At 48.9% G+C, this 17,132-nt stretch overlaps 1 pseudogene across 1 annotated transcript; it reads left to right on the top strand.

Moving 5' to 3' along the window:
- The first annotated feature begins 4,236 nt into the window (after positions 1-4,236).
- On the top strand, positions 4,237-4,931 carry LOC307060381 (succinate dehydrogenase [ubiquinone] cytochrome b small subunit, mitochondrial-like; annotated as a pseudogene). Its single transcript has 3 exons — positions 4,237-4,292; positions 4,410-4,497; positions 4,687-4,931. The product of its transcript is annotated as a succinate dehydrogenase [ubiquinone] cytochrome b small subunit, mitochondrial-like (transcript).
- The last annotated feature ends 12,201 nt before the right edge of the window (positions 4,932-17,132 follow it).

The following is a 17,132-nucleotide window of genomic DNA, read 5'->3' as shown; positions in this document are numbered from 1 at the left end:
CCACTACTCTTCAGCCACACTGCCCTTCTTACTGTTCCTCAAACACACCAAGCTCATTCCTTTGCACTTGCTGTTTCCTCTTCTGTTCACTGCCTGGCTCTTTCTCATCTTTCAGGTCAGCTCAGATGTCCCTGCCTCAGAGAGGTCTTTCCTAACAGCCCTGGCTGAAGGAGCCTCCACCTCTGAAGTTCGTTTTTATACTACCTTAATATTCCCATAGGGTATTATCTTGCTTATGTATTTGCTTATTATTCAGTGTCTGTCTTCAACCAGAATGTAAGTTCCATGAAGGTAGAACCTTGTCTATCTTGCTGACCACTTCACGTCCTGTACCTAGAGCAGTGCTCTGTACATAGTAAGCCCTCAATAAACACATGTTGAAGAAATAAATGAGTGAAGTCTCAGAGAGGTAAAGTGACTGTCCAAAGTCACCCAGCCAGGAAGTATAAGAACTTGAGTTTGAATCCAGACCTAACTAATTCCTGATCCAGACGTTTGGGGCTCTGTCCAACTGGGTGGGGCCCAGCATAAATGTGGGGATGTATTCAGGGCCTGGAGCTCCAACCAAAAGAGGCGGTTTTGGGGGCAAAACGGGAGAGTGTCCCAGTTCCTTCTTTTCTTTGCTCATGGTGTTTCCATTGCCTGAAATGCCTGCTGTCACTCCAAGAACCTTGTCTTTTTTTTTTTTTTTTTTTTTGAAACTGACATCACAGCACCTACCTTATCTTACTGAGTAGGGCATAGGACCTCCCCAACTAGGAGGTCTTTATGTGGAGCCCTGGTCACCAGCAAGTCTCCCTCTTCCTTTGATGTAGTGTAATTTGATTTCAGAGCCCTTGCTGTGCTTCCTTGCCTCTGGGCCTTTGTCCACCTGGGATTGTGACATCTATCCCTTACCTCCCAAAGGCCTTGGGGTTTCATATGCAGATTGGCCCACTAGCTTCCCAAGTGACCAAATATTGCAGCAGTTATGTCTGGCACTCAAACAATTCCCCTTACCTTATATTTACATATCAAGGAGAGCCACTCATGTTACCTCTTGGGGTAAAAAGTTCTCAGTTTTAGAAACTGCACAATTGCGATTGTTTTCTTTACCCCCCATTTTCAATGAGCTTTTCAAAAGCTGAGGCCATAATAGGTGCTCAACTAGTGAATGAATCCCCAGTAGGTCTGCACAACACCCCTGGACACCAGGCTGCCTAAACCCTCTCCCATCCCCTGCCTGCCTGCATTAGGGGGTCAGCGCTTCAGTATCCACCCAGCAGGGACTGCTCCCCGCGGATGTGTCTCCCTTTCTGGTCAAGGTCAAGGGACATGGTGCAATGTCATATTTAAAAGTGGGAGCTCTCTGGCTTGAAGGAGGTTCCTAATGGCCAAATCTGAGACAATTTGAACATCAAAAGAAGTAACAGTAACCATGGATTATAACCTACTGAATAAGAGAGGAATCCAAACTGATATGAATAAATAAATGAGAAAACCCCTCCTTCAAGTAAAAAGAAGGACAGAATTAGAAAATGACAATTAAGACCACAAAGTAATAATAGATTCCTCAAAGAATCACCAGTGGACACAAAAATTTGATGAGGAACATGATATTACATGGGTCTAAAGTATTTCTCCATGGACAATTATTAATTACAAATAGAATGCTCATAACTTTACAGCGGAGAAACCTGGCAGGTACCACCTTCACTAAGTGACCAAAGTTAATATCACCAGGAATGGGACAAATTGACATGTGTAGCTCCTAAATGATTCATGGAGAAGGAGACAGCATCACTTCTGTGGTGTTCCTGCCAAAAATTCATACAATCACTCTCCTCGTGAGGAAACATCAGACAAACCTAAACTGAGAGAAGTTCTATAAAATAACTGGAACTGTATGCTTAGACAAAATGACAGGATCATGAAAGATAAAGAAAGGGGAACTGTTCCAGATTAAAGGAGCCAAAGGAGATGATTGAATGCGACGTGTGATCCAGAATTTTCTTTTGTCATGAAGGACGTTATTAAGATAATTGGTAAAATCTGAATAAGGTCTGAAGCCTAGATAATAGTATCGTATCGATGTTAATTTCCTGATTTTGATCATTGTCCTATGGTCATGGTAGAGAATGTCTTTGATTTTAGGTAACACACACTGAAGTGCTTAGAGGTAAGGGGCATCTATCTGCAATTTACTCTCAAATGGTTCAAAACGAGATTGAGAGAGAGCGGATTATTGAGAAAATGTGATAAAATATTTACAATTGGTGAATCTGGGTGAAGCGCATATAGAAATTCTCTATCATTCCTGCAATTTTTGGTTTAATAAAGAAGTGGGTTTTTGGTTGGTTCTTTTTTTCTTTTTTTGGCCGTGCCACGTGGCATGCGGGATCTTAGTTCCCCTATCGAACCTGTGCCACCTGCAGTGGAAATGTGGAGTCCTAACGACTGGACCACCAGGGAAGTCCCTGTTTGTTAGTTTAAGGTAGGGGCTCTCAGGAATTCCCTGGAGGTTCAGTGGTTAGGACTCCAAGGTTTCACTACCGAGGGCCTGAGTTCAATCCCTGGTGGGGGAACTAAGATGCTGCAAGCCACTCGGCCCGGCCCCCAAAAAAAGAAAAATGAAGTAGGGGCTCTCAAGTTAGCCTGTGGGCTCAAATCCCAGCCTCACCCACCACGAGTGACTTAACCTCTCCCCGCCTCCTTTGTAAACTGGGTTTACTAATAACGCCTGCTTCATAGATTGTGAAACAATTTCTTGGATTCACACTTAGAAGCATTGGGCACAGTGCCTCGTATGGAATGAGATGAATAAATATTGGGTTAGAGAGAGATGAGTCCTCTGGAGTCCCCTAGGACACTCCCTCTGAGAACCTGCATCTTCCCCAGGTGAGTGACTCGAAGCCAGTGAAGACCTCACCCTGTCCAGAGACCCCACCTCCTGTCAACAGGGAGTGGCCTTGTTGACAGTTTCTAGGGATAGAGCCACCCTCTGCCAGCGCAGCCCAGCAGACCTCTAACCAGCCCAGCTAGTCCCTGTTCACCCGCTTGAGGGTCCAAAACACCAAACAGCACCCAAGCAGGTCCCTGTGGGACCCTGGTGCACAGTAGGCACCTTGCCCAATAGTTGCAGCTCAGTAACCAGGCTTGACCCAAGCCAGGATCTGCAGCTCAGATCGCACCCCTGGCTGACCCCAGAGTGGGGCATTCCTTGCTCCGAGCCTCAGTTTTCCACCTGCAGAGTGAGAGTGTAGAATTAGGGCAGTGGTTTTTAAACAATCTCAAACCACAGTAAACTTTCTTCACATGAAAGTTGACTCTGCAGAATGTCCCTCCTCATCAAACAGCTAGAATCTGAGCTGCTATGGAGGAGACCAGGGTTGGCTTCAAGGTTCCCCTGTCGAGTATTCTCTGGAGGCCCTTCCTGCCCTGAGATTTGATTTCCAGGCCCCCATGAATGCCTGTCCCTGGACTCTGGGGCCTTCCCTGCTCCGCTCTGCAGGGCAGCTCCATCAGCTGAGCCGGATCCCACATTTCCTGCAGGGCCCTCTACTAGGTGGGAGTGATAATCAGAGGCATCCCTTTTGGCACCTTCAAGCCCCTTATCTTGTCGCAGTTCTTCCACCCACCGCATGGCCCATGTCAGTTTCTTCTTACTGCTTATTACTTCTGACTATACTTATTCCTATTACGTTTATGAGATGCTTCCTTTGAGCCAAGCACAGTGCTAAATGCCTAAACCTGTTTGCATAATATATATTTTCCCATAGTGTACCTTTTCTCCCACTGCTAAACAAACCAATCATCCGAAACAAAAATTATCTGTACTTTTTATCACATTTCAATATCTTTATAAATTCAACTTTTCCTTCTTTTTTTTTTACTTTAAAAAAATTTTTTTTATTAGTTTCTGCTTTATAACAAAGTGAATCAGTCATACATATACATCTGTTCCCACATCCCTTCCCTCTTGCGTCTCCCTCCCTCCCACCCTCCCTATCCCACCCCTCCAGGCGGTCACAAAGCACTGAGCTGATCTCCCTGTGCTATGCGGCTGCTTCCCACTATCTATCTACCTTACGTTTGGTACTGTATATATGTCCATGCCTCTCTTTCGCTTTGTCACAGCTTACCAACTTTTCCTTCTTACCATAGCCCTCCCCAGTGAGGCGGAATGGTGGTGCAGAAACGATCATCCTCATTTTAAAGCTGATGTTCTGGGGATGACCTTGAGCCTTCAGGAGCGACATGGGGACTCTCTGGAGGCTGAGTGTCCTCTGCGGTGCCAGAGGAGGGCGAGCTCTGTTCCTCTAAATCCCAGTGGTCAGACTGGCTCAGGTCTCAGCATTTCTCCAGGACCGACCTACCCCAGGATGGTGTGGAATACAGCACATTCACCTGTCACCCAACCACCATTCTGCTTCCAAGGCTGCATCTCTCCACTGGATTGGTGAGACGATTGTCAGTGTTTTGCTCCTGGGCCTACTTCCAGCTGCTTATTTGTGTTTTGTTTGTTTGGTTTGGTTTTAATATTTATTTATTTGGTTGCACTGGGTCTTAGGTGTGGCAGGCGGGCTCCTTAGTTGCAGCATGCGAACTCTTAGTTGCGGCATGTATGTGGGATCTAGTTCCCGGACCAGGGATCGAACCTGGACCCCCTGCATTGGGAGAGCAGAGTCTTACCCACTGGACCACCAGGGAAGTCCCCCAGCTGCTTATTTGAATCCTTGCTCTGCGATGCACTACTTCCTTGTGGCAGCCCTCACTCTTCATAGTCAGCGGGGCATTGGACCAGCTGTATGTTCGAGGGGATGCACGGCAGAAAGCTGTCAAGGCAGGCCTTTTGGTGCCCTCGGCTTTCACCTTAGCTGGGTGGGCTTTGTTATTTCAACTGTCATGATGCGGGCATCTGCAAAGCTGTGGCTATGCTGTGGAAGCTCTGACCCTTTAGACATAATACCTTGAGAATTGATTGTAGACCAGCTCGCCTTTGCTCCGTCATGCCATTCAACTCACAATAACAAGGAAATAACAGATAAGTCCACTGGTGAGACAAACCTCTTCTCCTAATCACCTGGTTATTTTTTTTAATTTTTTTATTTTTTAAATATTTAATTAATTTATTTTTTGGCTGCGTCGGGTCTTAGTTGTGCACGCGGGATCTTTCCTTGCGGTGCGCGGGCTTCTCTCTAGTTGTGGCGTGCGGGATCAATAGTTGTGGTGCAAGTGCTTAGTTGCCCCACGGCATGTGGGATCCCCTGCACTGGAAAGCGGATTCTTAACCACTGGACCACCAGGGAAGTCCCCACCTGGTTATTTTTAGAATGTAATCTTTGAGGAAAGATGTGAGAAGATTTGTATCCAAAAAGCTGTCAGACTGAGTTCTGTATGCTGGGGAGTTAATCGGGTGTCTCTCAGCTTCTCACGAGACTCACAGTATAACTAAACATTATATATGAGCTTTTGCCTTTTAATTTATCAAACTCTTAGAGGGAATTCAGCTTTATTACTCTCAATATCCGATCAAGCATCTATATTTGTCCTAGGATGATGGAGAAAGGGAAAGACTGTTATTTCGTAAGTAAAGACTTTGCAGAAAATTAGGCAGTGTTTAGTTTTTGCAAACATCCCCTCTCTGTTCAGTTGATACCAGTTACCAATGGTTATGTGTCCTAGGGAAATTTGAAAATTAGAAATGCTGATATTTCACATTACTGATTTCTAAATCCTAGGAAGAAGAGCCTGGAGAGTTTCTGAATATAGAGAAGTTCCATGTAGGGAAGAGGTCCCTTTATAGATGTTTCAAATTGTTACAGATTCTAAACTGAGACTTAATCCTCAAATGTGTTTGTTTTACTGGTCCTAAAATAATCTGTCCACAAATATAAAATTATAAGTAGTAAGTTGTTTTTTTCCCACTGTGGGAATCTCTAATGTGAAAATGTATTCTATGAAGGTAAAGTTTTTTAAAAATCAAATGCTATATAATAAAAAGTAAATAAATAGGGCTTCCCTGGTGGCGCAGTGGTTGCGAGTCCACCTGCCGATGCAGGGGACACGGGTTCGTGCCCCGGTCTGGGAGGATCCCACATGCCGCGGAGCGGCTGGGCCCGTGAGCCATGGCCGCTGAGCCTGCGCATCCGGAGCCTGTGCTCCGTGTCAGGGGAGGTCACGGCGGTGGGAGGCCCGCGTACCACAAAAAAAAAAAAAAAAAAAAGTAGATAAATAAGGCAAGCTGAGGTTCTGACTGATTTATGGGTTCACTAACTGTCCAGGGGGTTACCCTCCTGTTGCTGGGTGTGCTGTGCCCGATGCCCTTAATCCTCTTCCCACATCTTAGGAGTTAGATGTTGCAGGTGAGGAAATTGAGACTCTAAGAGGTGAGGAAACTTGCCTAACATCACACAGCTAGTCCCCAGCAGAGGAGGACTTGAACTCAGGTGACCTGACTCAAGGGCCATGCTCTCTCCCACCGCCCAGGGCCAGGCATAACCATGGGCTTTGTTGGAGAGAGATGTCCCCTGTCACGTGGGCCATTCCTCCTGTGGCGGAATCCTGTACCCTCCTCCCCCTCTTCTTCCTTCCTACTTTTAAATCATAAGGCAAACTAGGGAGGGGCTGGCAAAGGGTGTCCCTGCACTGGGCTGCTGTCTGCAAGGGTCCTGGGTCTGGGCTAGAGATTGTCCAGCAGGGAGAAAAATGAGTTTGAACAAATCCAGACAATCATAGTAACTACTGTTGTCCCGTTTATAAGACACTTCCTTTGTAAACGTTTTATCTCACAAAACGCTGTGAGATGAGTGTCTTTCTTGTCCCCACTGTGCAAATGAGGAAACTGAGGCTCGGAGAGGCAATGCCATTTGCTCAGGACACCCCAGTGAATAAAGGCCCTCACGACCTCTGTGTGAATATGAGCGTTTCACTGCCACTTCACCAGGCTTGGATGTTCCCTTTTTTTTTTTTTTTTTTTTTTTTATGGCCACACCGCATGGCCTGTGGGATCTTAGTTCCTCTACCAGGGATAGAACCCATGCCCCCTGCAATGGAAGCACGGACCACGGGGAGGTCCCTGTTCCCATTTTTTAAGTTCTGCTAATTTTCTAGGCAAATAACATTGTCTTGTTTAAATTTACATTTCTCTGAATATGAATAGGCTTGGATACATTCCCATACTTTTGTTCATCAGTTGAGTTTCTTCTCCGTGAATTGTCTATTCATGTACTCTGCAAACTGACACTTCAGGGCCCTGAGACTTAGAACTGTACAGATGCCCTTTTTTCTCCCACCCCTCCATCATATTTTCCCTCTAAAAACTTTTTCCTCCTGACAGCTTCAGTATACTTGGAAATCTGCCACTCCTAGTCTGAGTCCTTTCCGTGCCCCGAGCCTGTAAACCCATAACCTTGGGTACCTCGTTTGTCTGCTGCCCTTCTGCTCCCCCAGCTGCTCTGGGCTTCGCAGAGAAACTGCCACCATGAACACGATACCCACAGCAACAAGACTCAACTGCAAAGTCATCCTCCAGTCACAGCCAGGCACTCGGGGTCCCTGATGACCGCCTCCTTTCTCCAACTCCCATTCTCGCTGGCCTCGTCCTCACCCCCACCTGCGAGGCCCGGCCTCAGCTCCCTGCACTGTTCATCCCCTCCCTCTCAGTCCCGGCACAAGCTGTCCCTCCTCCGGCCCCAAAGTTACCTCCCTCTCTTCTTTCCTGGACCCTCAGACTCACCCTCCGGCTCCTGTCCTCTCAGCCCTGAAATTTCCCCAAGCGGCTGCCATCTGTAACACCCACCCCCCTACATTTCATTCCTCCACCCACCCCACCTTTGCCTTTTCTTCCCTTTTATGGCCAGACGCTCGAGTAGTCTCCACTCACTGCCTCTGAGCCCTCCCTGCCCCCTCCCCTCCCAGCCTCACTCCGGTCTCCACAGTCCTCTGAAGGGACTCTTGCTGAGGTCCACGTGACCTCTCTGTTGCTAAATCCGGGGTCCGTGTTCCGTCCTAATCTGTCTTGTCCTTTGACAGCCCTGGACCTTGTTGCTCCCTCCCCTTCTCCTTTTGATACACTCTGGCCCCTGGGTTCCAAGGCATGGGTTTCTCTCCTCCTTTTTCAGTCTCCGTCTCTGGTTCCTCTTGACCTCTCAGTGATCAGTGATGCTCAGAGCTCCCGCCTTTGCCCGCGTCTCTTCTCCCAGGGGAATCTTATTCCCCCTCGAGAGTCCAGGCGGCATCTGATGCTGATGACTCCCTAATCTCTCACCTGCTCGCCTCTGTGTCTCAGGGACCAGATCTCCTTAAACAGCTACACAGTAGATGTGGATTTCCCCCTGCCCTCCCCCCATCCCTCCACCCTCCACCCCCCACCCCCCACCCCCCTCTCCCGGTATGTCCAACCCACCACAGTCACAGCGCCACTCAGTGTCACCCTCCCAGCCTGCACCCCCACTCCCCACACATTTCTCAGATGGGTTGGTGATACCACCTTCCAATCAATCACCCTAGAGAGAAACCAGGCCACCATCCTTGCCTCACCCCCGTCCCTCAGTCCCACAGCTAACCTGTCACCAAGTCCCCGTGGTCTCCTCAGCTTCCCTCCATGCTCGCTCTCTTCGCTCGGCCATGGTCTCCGTTCAAATCACAGCATCTCTCCTCCTGGACATGGCAACGACCTCCTGCCTGGTCTCCCTGCCTCCAGCACCTTCTAATCCAGCCTCCAGGGGGAAAGTAGAGAGAGATTTCTAAAACCTAAATTGGACCCGGACACTCCTGGGCTCAGAAACTTCCATGGCTCCCCACTGCCTTCAGAACAAAGTTGAGACTCTCTCCACAGACCTTCTAGGTCTGGCCTCTGCCTCCTCTGACGGCCCAGCTCTCACCCCTCCCTCTGGGCTCTTCCATACCGCCACGCTTTGGCTCTTGTAGACCCCTCGACCGAAACACCCTCCCCAGTTGCAGCTTGTCCTTCAATACCCAGCGCACAGGTCACGTTCTTCAACGAGCTTCCCGAATAACCCCCGGGCGGACCCAGGCTCCTGCCCTCACAGGAGCAGGGATGGCCCCCTGCACGATGGCACTTTTCCCTCCGAGTTCGTGTTCTGTGTTTTTGTGGCTGTCTTCTCCTCTTAATCCACAGGTTCTTTAAGGACTAGAACTACATCTTTTCATTGTTGTGTCCCCAGTGCCTAGCCCCAGCTGTCATGCAGTTGTGGCACAGTAACTATTTGCTGGATGAATGGAGGAGTTGCCCTTGCTCCGCTGGGACTGGGCCATGTCCTAGGCTGGAGCAGTGGGGCAGGCTGGGCAGGGGAGGGAGGGAGGGAGGGAGGGAGAGGGTATGGTTAATTTCCTAAAAGGTCCTTCTGCCCTGATAGTGGAGGCTGTGTCCACTCGCTGGCTGTCCGCTGTGCCCTGCCTGACCACCAAAGGCAGGATCCTCAGGGAGTCCCTGCCATTCCCCTTGATGACTATTGTGTCCCAGAGACTATTCGATTCAGCCTGCTCACAAACGTGTGATTTACAGCAGAGTTTTGGGAGCCCCTGGGACATAAACGAGGACCATCAGCACAGAATGTAGATCATCCAGGATAATTCAAACACGCATGGTTGTCCAGTGGGTTCTGCCCATGTTCTTCCTTTGGGACCTCACCTCCTCTCCCTGCCACCTCACTCACTGTGCCTGGCCCCTGTCATCACCCAAGGCTTCAGACCCCCTCTCTGCTCTTGGCCTCTGGTGGTCTTCTCTATCCTGGAATCACCTCCTTGAGGGCTGAAAGGGCCTCTGTAGGATGCTGTGTGCCCAGCACCCTCTTTTCTCCTGATAACTCTACGCATGCCCAGCTAGAGTGGGAGCTGCCAGAGCTGATGGGCTCGGGGGTGGGCACACAGCCCAAGCTGACTCAATGAGAGTCGTTTCCAGGAACTAAGGGAAGAAACTCAGTCCATTTCCAGTGCTGAGAGCTGTAGGTGGTGTGGGGGCTACGTTCCTCACTCCCGGGCAGAAGAAGCCAGAGAAGAGAGTGAGATGGATGTGCTGAAAGACAGAGGCCGTGGAGGGCCTGTTTAAGGCTCGCCGTGAGGTCCCTCCAGCATTTGGCTGGTCACCTCTTTCTTGGATTCTGGGAGGTTCTCTGGTTACTTTCCAGTCTTTTTGCCTGTTTGCCTGTGCTAATTTGAGTCGGGTTTCTGTGGCTTACCATCAAGAGAGTGCTGACTCATTCTGGTCTCTTTCTTCTTATTCCCATAGAACCCTGTCCCTCTTACTCAGTCCTCTCTTCCAGAAAGCTCTAAAATTATGGTGGTATTGCCATATTAAATTAATTTATATACATTTAGAAAACTTTAGGCTGAAGACTGACTGGGAATATGATTTACAGTTGATTAAGCAGGGAGGTTTCTGTCATCACAAACAAAAACAGAACCTCATTGCCTTGTCAATCAGTGTAGTTATTTGGGATATTTGCAACTATCCTGGTTCCTCTTCTTCTGGCCGCCTGGCAGGACTACATTTCCCAGCTCACTCGAGGTTGGGTATGGCCATGTGATGCGCTTCGGCCAGTGAAATGTGAGCAAAAGACTCAGGTGTCACTTCTGAGCGGCAGCTTTAAGACCCAGGGTCTGATTCACCGCATCCCCAGCCCCGTGTAGAGCAGAGGCCCCCTCAGCCTGGGTTCCCGAGTGACTTTGATAAACAGAACGCCCCGCCCACCACCCCTCCCACATCAGACGTACAGTGTGAACAAAGATGTTAACTCCTGTTAAGCCAACGAGACTGTGGGGTTGTTCGTTACTGCAGTGTTCCCTAGCCTATCCTGCCTGCCAGAGTCTGGAACATCATCCGCTATCATTTCGTGATTTCTTCAGGAAGACCGTATTTGCCTTTATTCCAGTGCTTTTTCACAACAAACAATTATCTCTGTATTTGAGGCAACTTTGTATTCAACTGTGAACTTTAAGGACAGGAATGGATATCTTTTGTGTGACCCCACACCACCAGGAGTGAGGCCATGCAGACAGTAGTAGGCACTTCGTAATTTCTGGCTGAGGACTTCCCTGGTGGTACAGTGGTTAAGACTCTGTGCTTCCACTGCAGGGGACACGGGTTCAATCCCTGGTCGGGGAAGATCCCACATGCTGCACGGCGCAGGGGGGAATAAATCGTAATTGCTGACTGAAGAAGCTTAAGTGAGGATGAGAAGCCCAGGAGAAAGAAGAAAGGGATGAAGGCTTTGCACACTCTGACCCTCATGAACCCCCCGTTGGACCTCGTCCTGAGAAGCCATATCCTGCATGATCACCAGCACATGGCCTGAATCTTTGTCTGAAATGCCGTCTGCTCAGCAGCCTCTCCAGACCCTCCCCATCATTCAGGACCCAGGCTCGGGCCAGCTTCTTGGCCAAGCTTCCCTGGCCCCCTGGCCCTGAGAACCAGCCTCCCCTCAGCCCACAGTCTGTCCTGTGAGCCCCTGAGCTGGGCTGAGGGACCCCCAACTGGGGAAATCCTGCCTTTATTGGCCAGGACTGGCTGTCCCCCTTAGACTGGGAGCACATGTGGCTGCAGCCTCACAGCTCAAGGTCACCTGCACTCGTTTCCTCCCTGAGGAAGGCACAAGCCCCGATGGCCCCCTCCTCAAATCAGAGCCACCTCATTATTGTAATCATTACACAGCTGCCTTGTGGCCTCTGTGCCCTCCAGTCACCTCTTCCACTGCAGCAGAATTATTTTTTTTTCTAGTCACTTCCCTGCCTGTAACCATTCCGGGGCTCCCTTTGCCCGCAGGGCAAGGTCCTCATCCTCAGCCTGGCACTCGTGACCCTTTGTGCCTTGCCTCTGGGGCTCACCTGCCCATTCACCTGCTCACATACCAGGTTCCAGCTACACTTGACCTCTTGCCGTTCCCCAAACAATCCACACAATCTCATGATGTTGACCTTTGCCCATATGGCTCTTTCCACCTGGCTTTCTTACTTTCCTAATCCAGCTGGCAAACTCCCATTCAACCTTTGAAACCCAACTTAAGATCAAGGGTTGGTAATTATTTTTTTCTGTAAAGGTCCAAATAGAAATATTTCAGGCTTTGTGGGCCATACAGTTTCTGTCATGATAACTCAACTCTGCCACTGTAGAAAGCATATTCATACATAAATAGATGGTGCTGTGTTCCAATAAAATTTTATTTCCAGGAACAGGTGGCAGGTGGGATAGTTTGCCCACCCCTGTTCAAGAGTCATCTCACAAATCTTCCCAGAAGACAGAGTTCAACCATGCCGTCTCACAAAGCCCTCTGTACCTTACACATTTTATCATAATACAAACCCCAATTGTAATGATTCTACAGTTGTGATGATTAAATGGGATGGTGGTCACACCATCGTCTCTCACCTGGGTTGCTGCAAGAGCCTTCTCACTGGTCTCCCAGCCTTTGCCTTGCGCTTACAGTCTATTCCTACAGAACAGACACAGTTTGTTAAAATGTAAGTCTGGGGCTTCCCTGGTGGCACAGTGGTTGGGAGTCTGCCTGCCGATGCAGGGGACACGGGTTCGTGCCCCAGTCCGGGAAGACCCCGCATGCCGTGGAGCGGCTGGGCCCGTGAGCCAAGGCTGCTGAGCCTGCGCATCCAGAGCCTGTGCTCCGCAACAGGAGAGGCCACAGCAGTGAGAGGCCCGCGTACCACAAAAAAAAAAAAAAAAAAAAAAAGTAAGTCTGACAGGCCACTCCTGTGTTCAAAAACTCCCCGTGGCTCCTCATTTCCCTCAGAGTGAAAGCTAAAGTTTAAAAATTGTCCACAGTGTCCTACAGGCGCTGATTTCCCTTCAGCCTCATTGACAACTACACTCCCTCTCACTCTACTCCAGGCTTAATAGCCTCTTTGTTTTTCTTGAAACAAACCAAGGAGACTCCTGTCTCAGGGCCTTTGCTCTTGCTGTTCCCTCCATTTGGAACACTTTCCTGGGTTATCACAGGGCTGGCTCCCTCGTCTTCCTCAGGTTTTTATTTGAATGTCTCCCTTCTCAAGGAGATATGGGGATATATGTATATGTATAGCTGATTCATTTTGTTATAAAGCAGAAACTCACACACCATTGGAAAGCAATTATACTCCAATAAAGATGTTAAAAAAAAAAGTCTCCCTTCTCAATCAGGCCTTCCTTGACCACACTTTTTTTTTTTTTAATTTTATTTTGGCTGTGCCGGGTCTTTGTTGCAGCACGTGGGATCTTTAGTTGTGGCATGTGGACTCTTCACTGTGGCATGCATGCAGGATTTAGTTCCCAGACCAGGGATGGAACCTGGGCCCCCTGCATTGGGAGCGTGGAGTCCTACTCACTGGAGCATCAGGGAAGTCCCCCGGGCCACTCTATTTTTTTTTTTTTTTTTTTTTGCAGTACGCGGGCCTCTCACCGTTGTGGCTTCTCCCGTTGCGGAGCACAGGCTCGGGACGCGCAGGCTCAGCGGCCATGGCTCACGGGCCCAGCCACTCCACGGCATGTGGGATCTTCCCGGACCGGGGCACGAACCCACGTCCCCTGCATCAGCAGGCGGACTCTCAACCACTGCGCCACCAGGGAAGCCCTTGGGCCACTCTTTTAAAGCTGCAATCCTCCCATCTCCCCTCCCTGCTTTTACCCCATAGCATTTATCACCTTCTAACACACTGTATTTTTTCCCAACTTTTTAATTATAAAAATGTTCAAACACACAGAAAATGGAAGAATGAGTACAAAGGCACTCATGTACACAACCCCAGATTCAACACACTAGGTTTTTGGAAAGTAAGATGGTAATATCATGACACTTCACCCAAAGACTTTAGCAAAACACACTCTATGTCTGACCTCTCTGTCTTGATTATTGTCTGTCTTTCCCAACAGGACTGTGAACACTGTGAGGGCAAGGATTTTGTCTCTTTTCTCTGCTGTGGTTTCCTCAGCACCAAGAACACTGCCTGACACATAGTAGGTCCTCCTGCAATGTAGGGAAAGAAAAGTCAAGACAGGTCTTGATTTTGGTTCTGCCTCTCACTGACATGTGACTCTGTGAATCATTTCCCCTGACAGAATCTTGGTTTCTCCATCTATAAGGTGGAGATAATCGTACTACTTCTCAGGATTGTCATGAGGATCAAACAAGGTAAAAGTGTAAAATTCACCTTGAGCATGTTTGTTAATTTACATCTAACTCTTTGAGGAGGGGACTTGGGTCGACTTTGGGCTCTGGGATGATTGTAGCTGCAGGGTCTAGCACAGCCCCTCAAGAGAAGCTCTTTGACTTGAACTGCTCCAAAGCAAAATCCAGCAGAAACTGAAAGGAGTACCTACTCGGTGCTTACTTGCCCCCTCCCTTTCCACTGCTTGCTCATTCAGTGCTATCTACTAACTCTGGATTCTTCATCTCTTGCTTTACCCACTCATTTAATAGTTTTCACCAGAAACACCCAAGGGAGGGGCACTCAACTTCATCAGGCCTTGAATCTATTGTATTATTTTCTTCTATTTATTACTTTCTTTCTACTATATTTTATTAATTTCCTCTATGGATCTTTGAGTGTTTCTAAAGATTGATCCAGATGATTGATCTCTCTTCCTTGGCCTTTTCTGCATTTCAGATTCAGTTGTGTGTCTGTGTTGCCAAACCTGCCTTGTAGACTCACCTTGAATACGGGAGAGTATTTGCTGAAGAATGGGACTCATCCTGTTGAACCTCTGAGGTTTCCCAGGTCAGATTGCTCAGCAGTGGGTGGAAGCTCCCTGATAACCATCGCCCTAATTTCAATTGTTTGGGGTGTGGAGGGCAAGATACATTTCACTGAGAATTCTGACTCTTCTTCCCACTCTCTCAACTCAAAGCTGAAACTCTGAACAAAATTTTAATCTTAGTTTAAAGGAACAGTTTCTTCACCCGTAAAATATGGACAAGAGTAACTACAATCCCCAGATGATGGATGTGAAGTCAAGTTACTTTGTAACTGGCAAAGCTCTGTACAAATAGTAGTTACTGTGGTTAGTTTTATTAACTTGACTAGATTCTTAACTAAATCGTGCCCCAGTTACATTGGCTGCCCCCAGTCTGGGCACTGATATCTTGTGACAGAGAGGCAGAAATATTCCTTTTTTTTTTTTTTTTTTTTTTTTTTGCGGTACGCGGGCCTCTCACTGTTGTGGCCTCTCCCGTCGTGGAGCACAGTCTCTGGACGTGCAGGCTCAGCGGCCATGGCTCACGGGCCTAGCCCCTCTGCGGCATGTGGGATCTTCCCAGACTGGGGCACGAACCCGTGTCCCCTGCATCGGCAGGCGGACTCTCAACCACTGCGCCACCAGGGAAGCCCCCCAGAAATATTCTTCTAGTCACAGGAATAACAAACAGAAACTACCCTTCCCATGCCAACAGAGAGCAGTTTGGACAATTTATCTAGATCTAAGGTTGGGGAATAATTAGGGGGAAGAAAATGTGTCCAACCAAGCCTGGCAGGCTGGACAGGGGACATGATCTGTTCAGTCAGAAACATATTTGTGACTAAAACCCAGCCTCCTCCCTTCTATTTAACGCATTCTCAGCATTACTAATGATAACAACTGTCATTTATTTTTTAATATTTTTATTTACTTATTTGGCTGTCTCCAGTCTTTGTTGCAGCACGTGGGATCTTTAGTTGCAGCATGCAAACTCTTAGTTGCGGCATGAGAGATCTAGATCCCTGATCAGGGATGCAACCCAGGCCCCCTGCATAGGGAGCGCTGAGTCTTAACCACTGGACCAACCACCAGGGAAGTCCCACAACTGTCATTTATTGAAATCCCACTATGTGCAGGCAGGGGGACTAATTTATCTCTAGTCATCATAACAACCCCATGAGGTATTACTGTGCTCACTATCAGATGAGGAGTTCACAGAGACCAAGTCATTTGCCCAAGTTTCTACTAAAAGTGCTGCAATATTTCCTGAGATCGGCTTGGGGAAGGGCTGCCAGAAACCAAGGAATAATTTTTTTTACCATAACTAAGTATTTTTTGCTTATACTAAAAAATCATTGTTCAGCTGAAATAGAAATTTAATCCCTTATTTTTATTTGCTAAATCTGGCAACCTTAGCTTGGAGGTACCCGGCAAAATCAAAGCAGGTTCCTGCTTGTTATGCCCTAACACATTGTTGGTTTTGTTTTTGTCTTTACGAGCCGTCGTAAAAATCAGGTTCAGACTTCAGGCCTCTGACCGTTTTAGTGGGCTGAGGGCGGAGAACGGTGAGACCCCTGCCCCCCATTAACATGTCTGCCAAGGAGCGGTAACGCGAACCTTCCGCCCCGCACAGACGTGGCCGCGCCCCGCCGCCGAGGATTGGCTCAGCCCAAAGCCCGGCCTCCCTCGGCCATGGGAGCCTCTACCATTGGGCAGTTACAGAAGATGGCGGAGCCCCGCCCCTGCCTTCCTCTCGCGAAGCACAGGCTTCAGTGACTGGCGGAGAGCCGTGGCCGGCTTGTCACGTGGCCCGGGGCTCGTCTGTTTGAGGAAGTAGAAGGAAGTAGAAGTGCTGAGTAAGCCGAGGTGAGTGACGGCGCGGGGAAGGCGGGGCCAGGGGCACCTTTTCCAAACCTCCGTGCCCCAGACTCCTTGGGCTTCATCCCGACCGTCCCGCAGGCTTCCCTCTTGTTCCCCGATTCCGAGGCATGTCCTCCATTAACCCTTTTTTGACCCCTAAATGCCCCCAGCTTCCACCCTTTGATCCCCAAGCGTCCCCAGCTCCCATCCTGTGACCGCTCTTGTCTCATCTCTAACTTGTGTTCCCTCAGGGACCCCAGCTCCGACCCTGGGTTCCCCCTCTTTCTTCCCTGTGCGTGTCTCCTCTATCCCGTGCCTCACTTTCTGAGTCAACCCCTTCCCGTCGTCCCCCAGCTCTCAGTGGCTCTTTGTGCCCCCAGCTTTCAGTCTGGTTCCCATTCATTGTCCCCAGCTTTCTTTCTGTGCCTTTCTAAGTGCTCCCGATTTTTCCGCCTCTGTGTCTTCCCACCCGATCCCCCACTGCACCTCTGTCTTCTGTGTCCCTCCATCTGTCTGCCCTGTTCTCCATCACTCTTCCCCATTTCTAACTCCCTGCTTCTCCCTGCTTATTGTCTCCCAGGTGCCTCCAGATTTCATCTGTGCCTACACCCCC

This window comes from Hyperoodon ampullatus (genome assembly GCF_949752795.1).
Source record: "Hyperoodon ampullatus genome assembly, chromosome: 11".
Classification (NCBI taxonomy): Eukaryota; Metazoa; Chordata; class Mammalia; order Artiodactyla; family Ziphiidae; genus Hyperoodon; species Hyperoodon ampullatus.
Note: the sequence above shows the minus strand (reverse complement) of the source record. Positions and strands in the feature narration are given on the sequence as shown.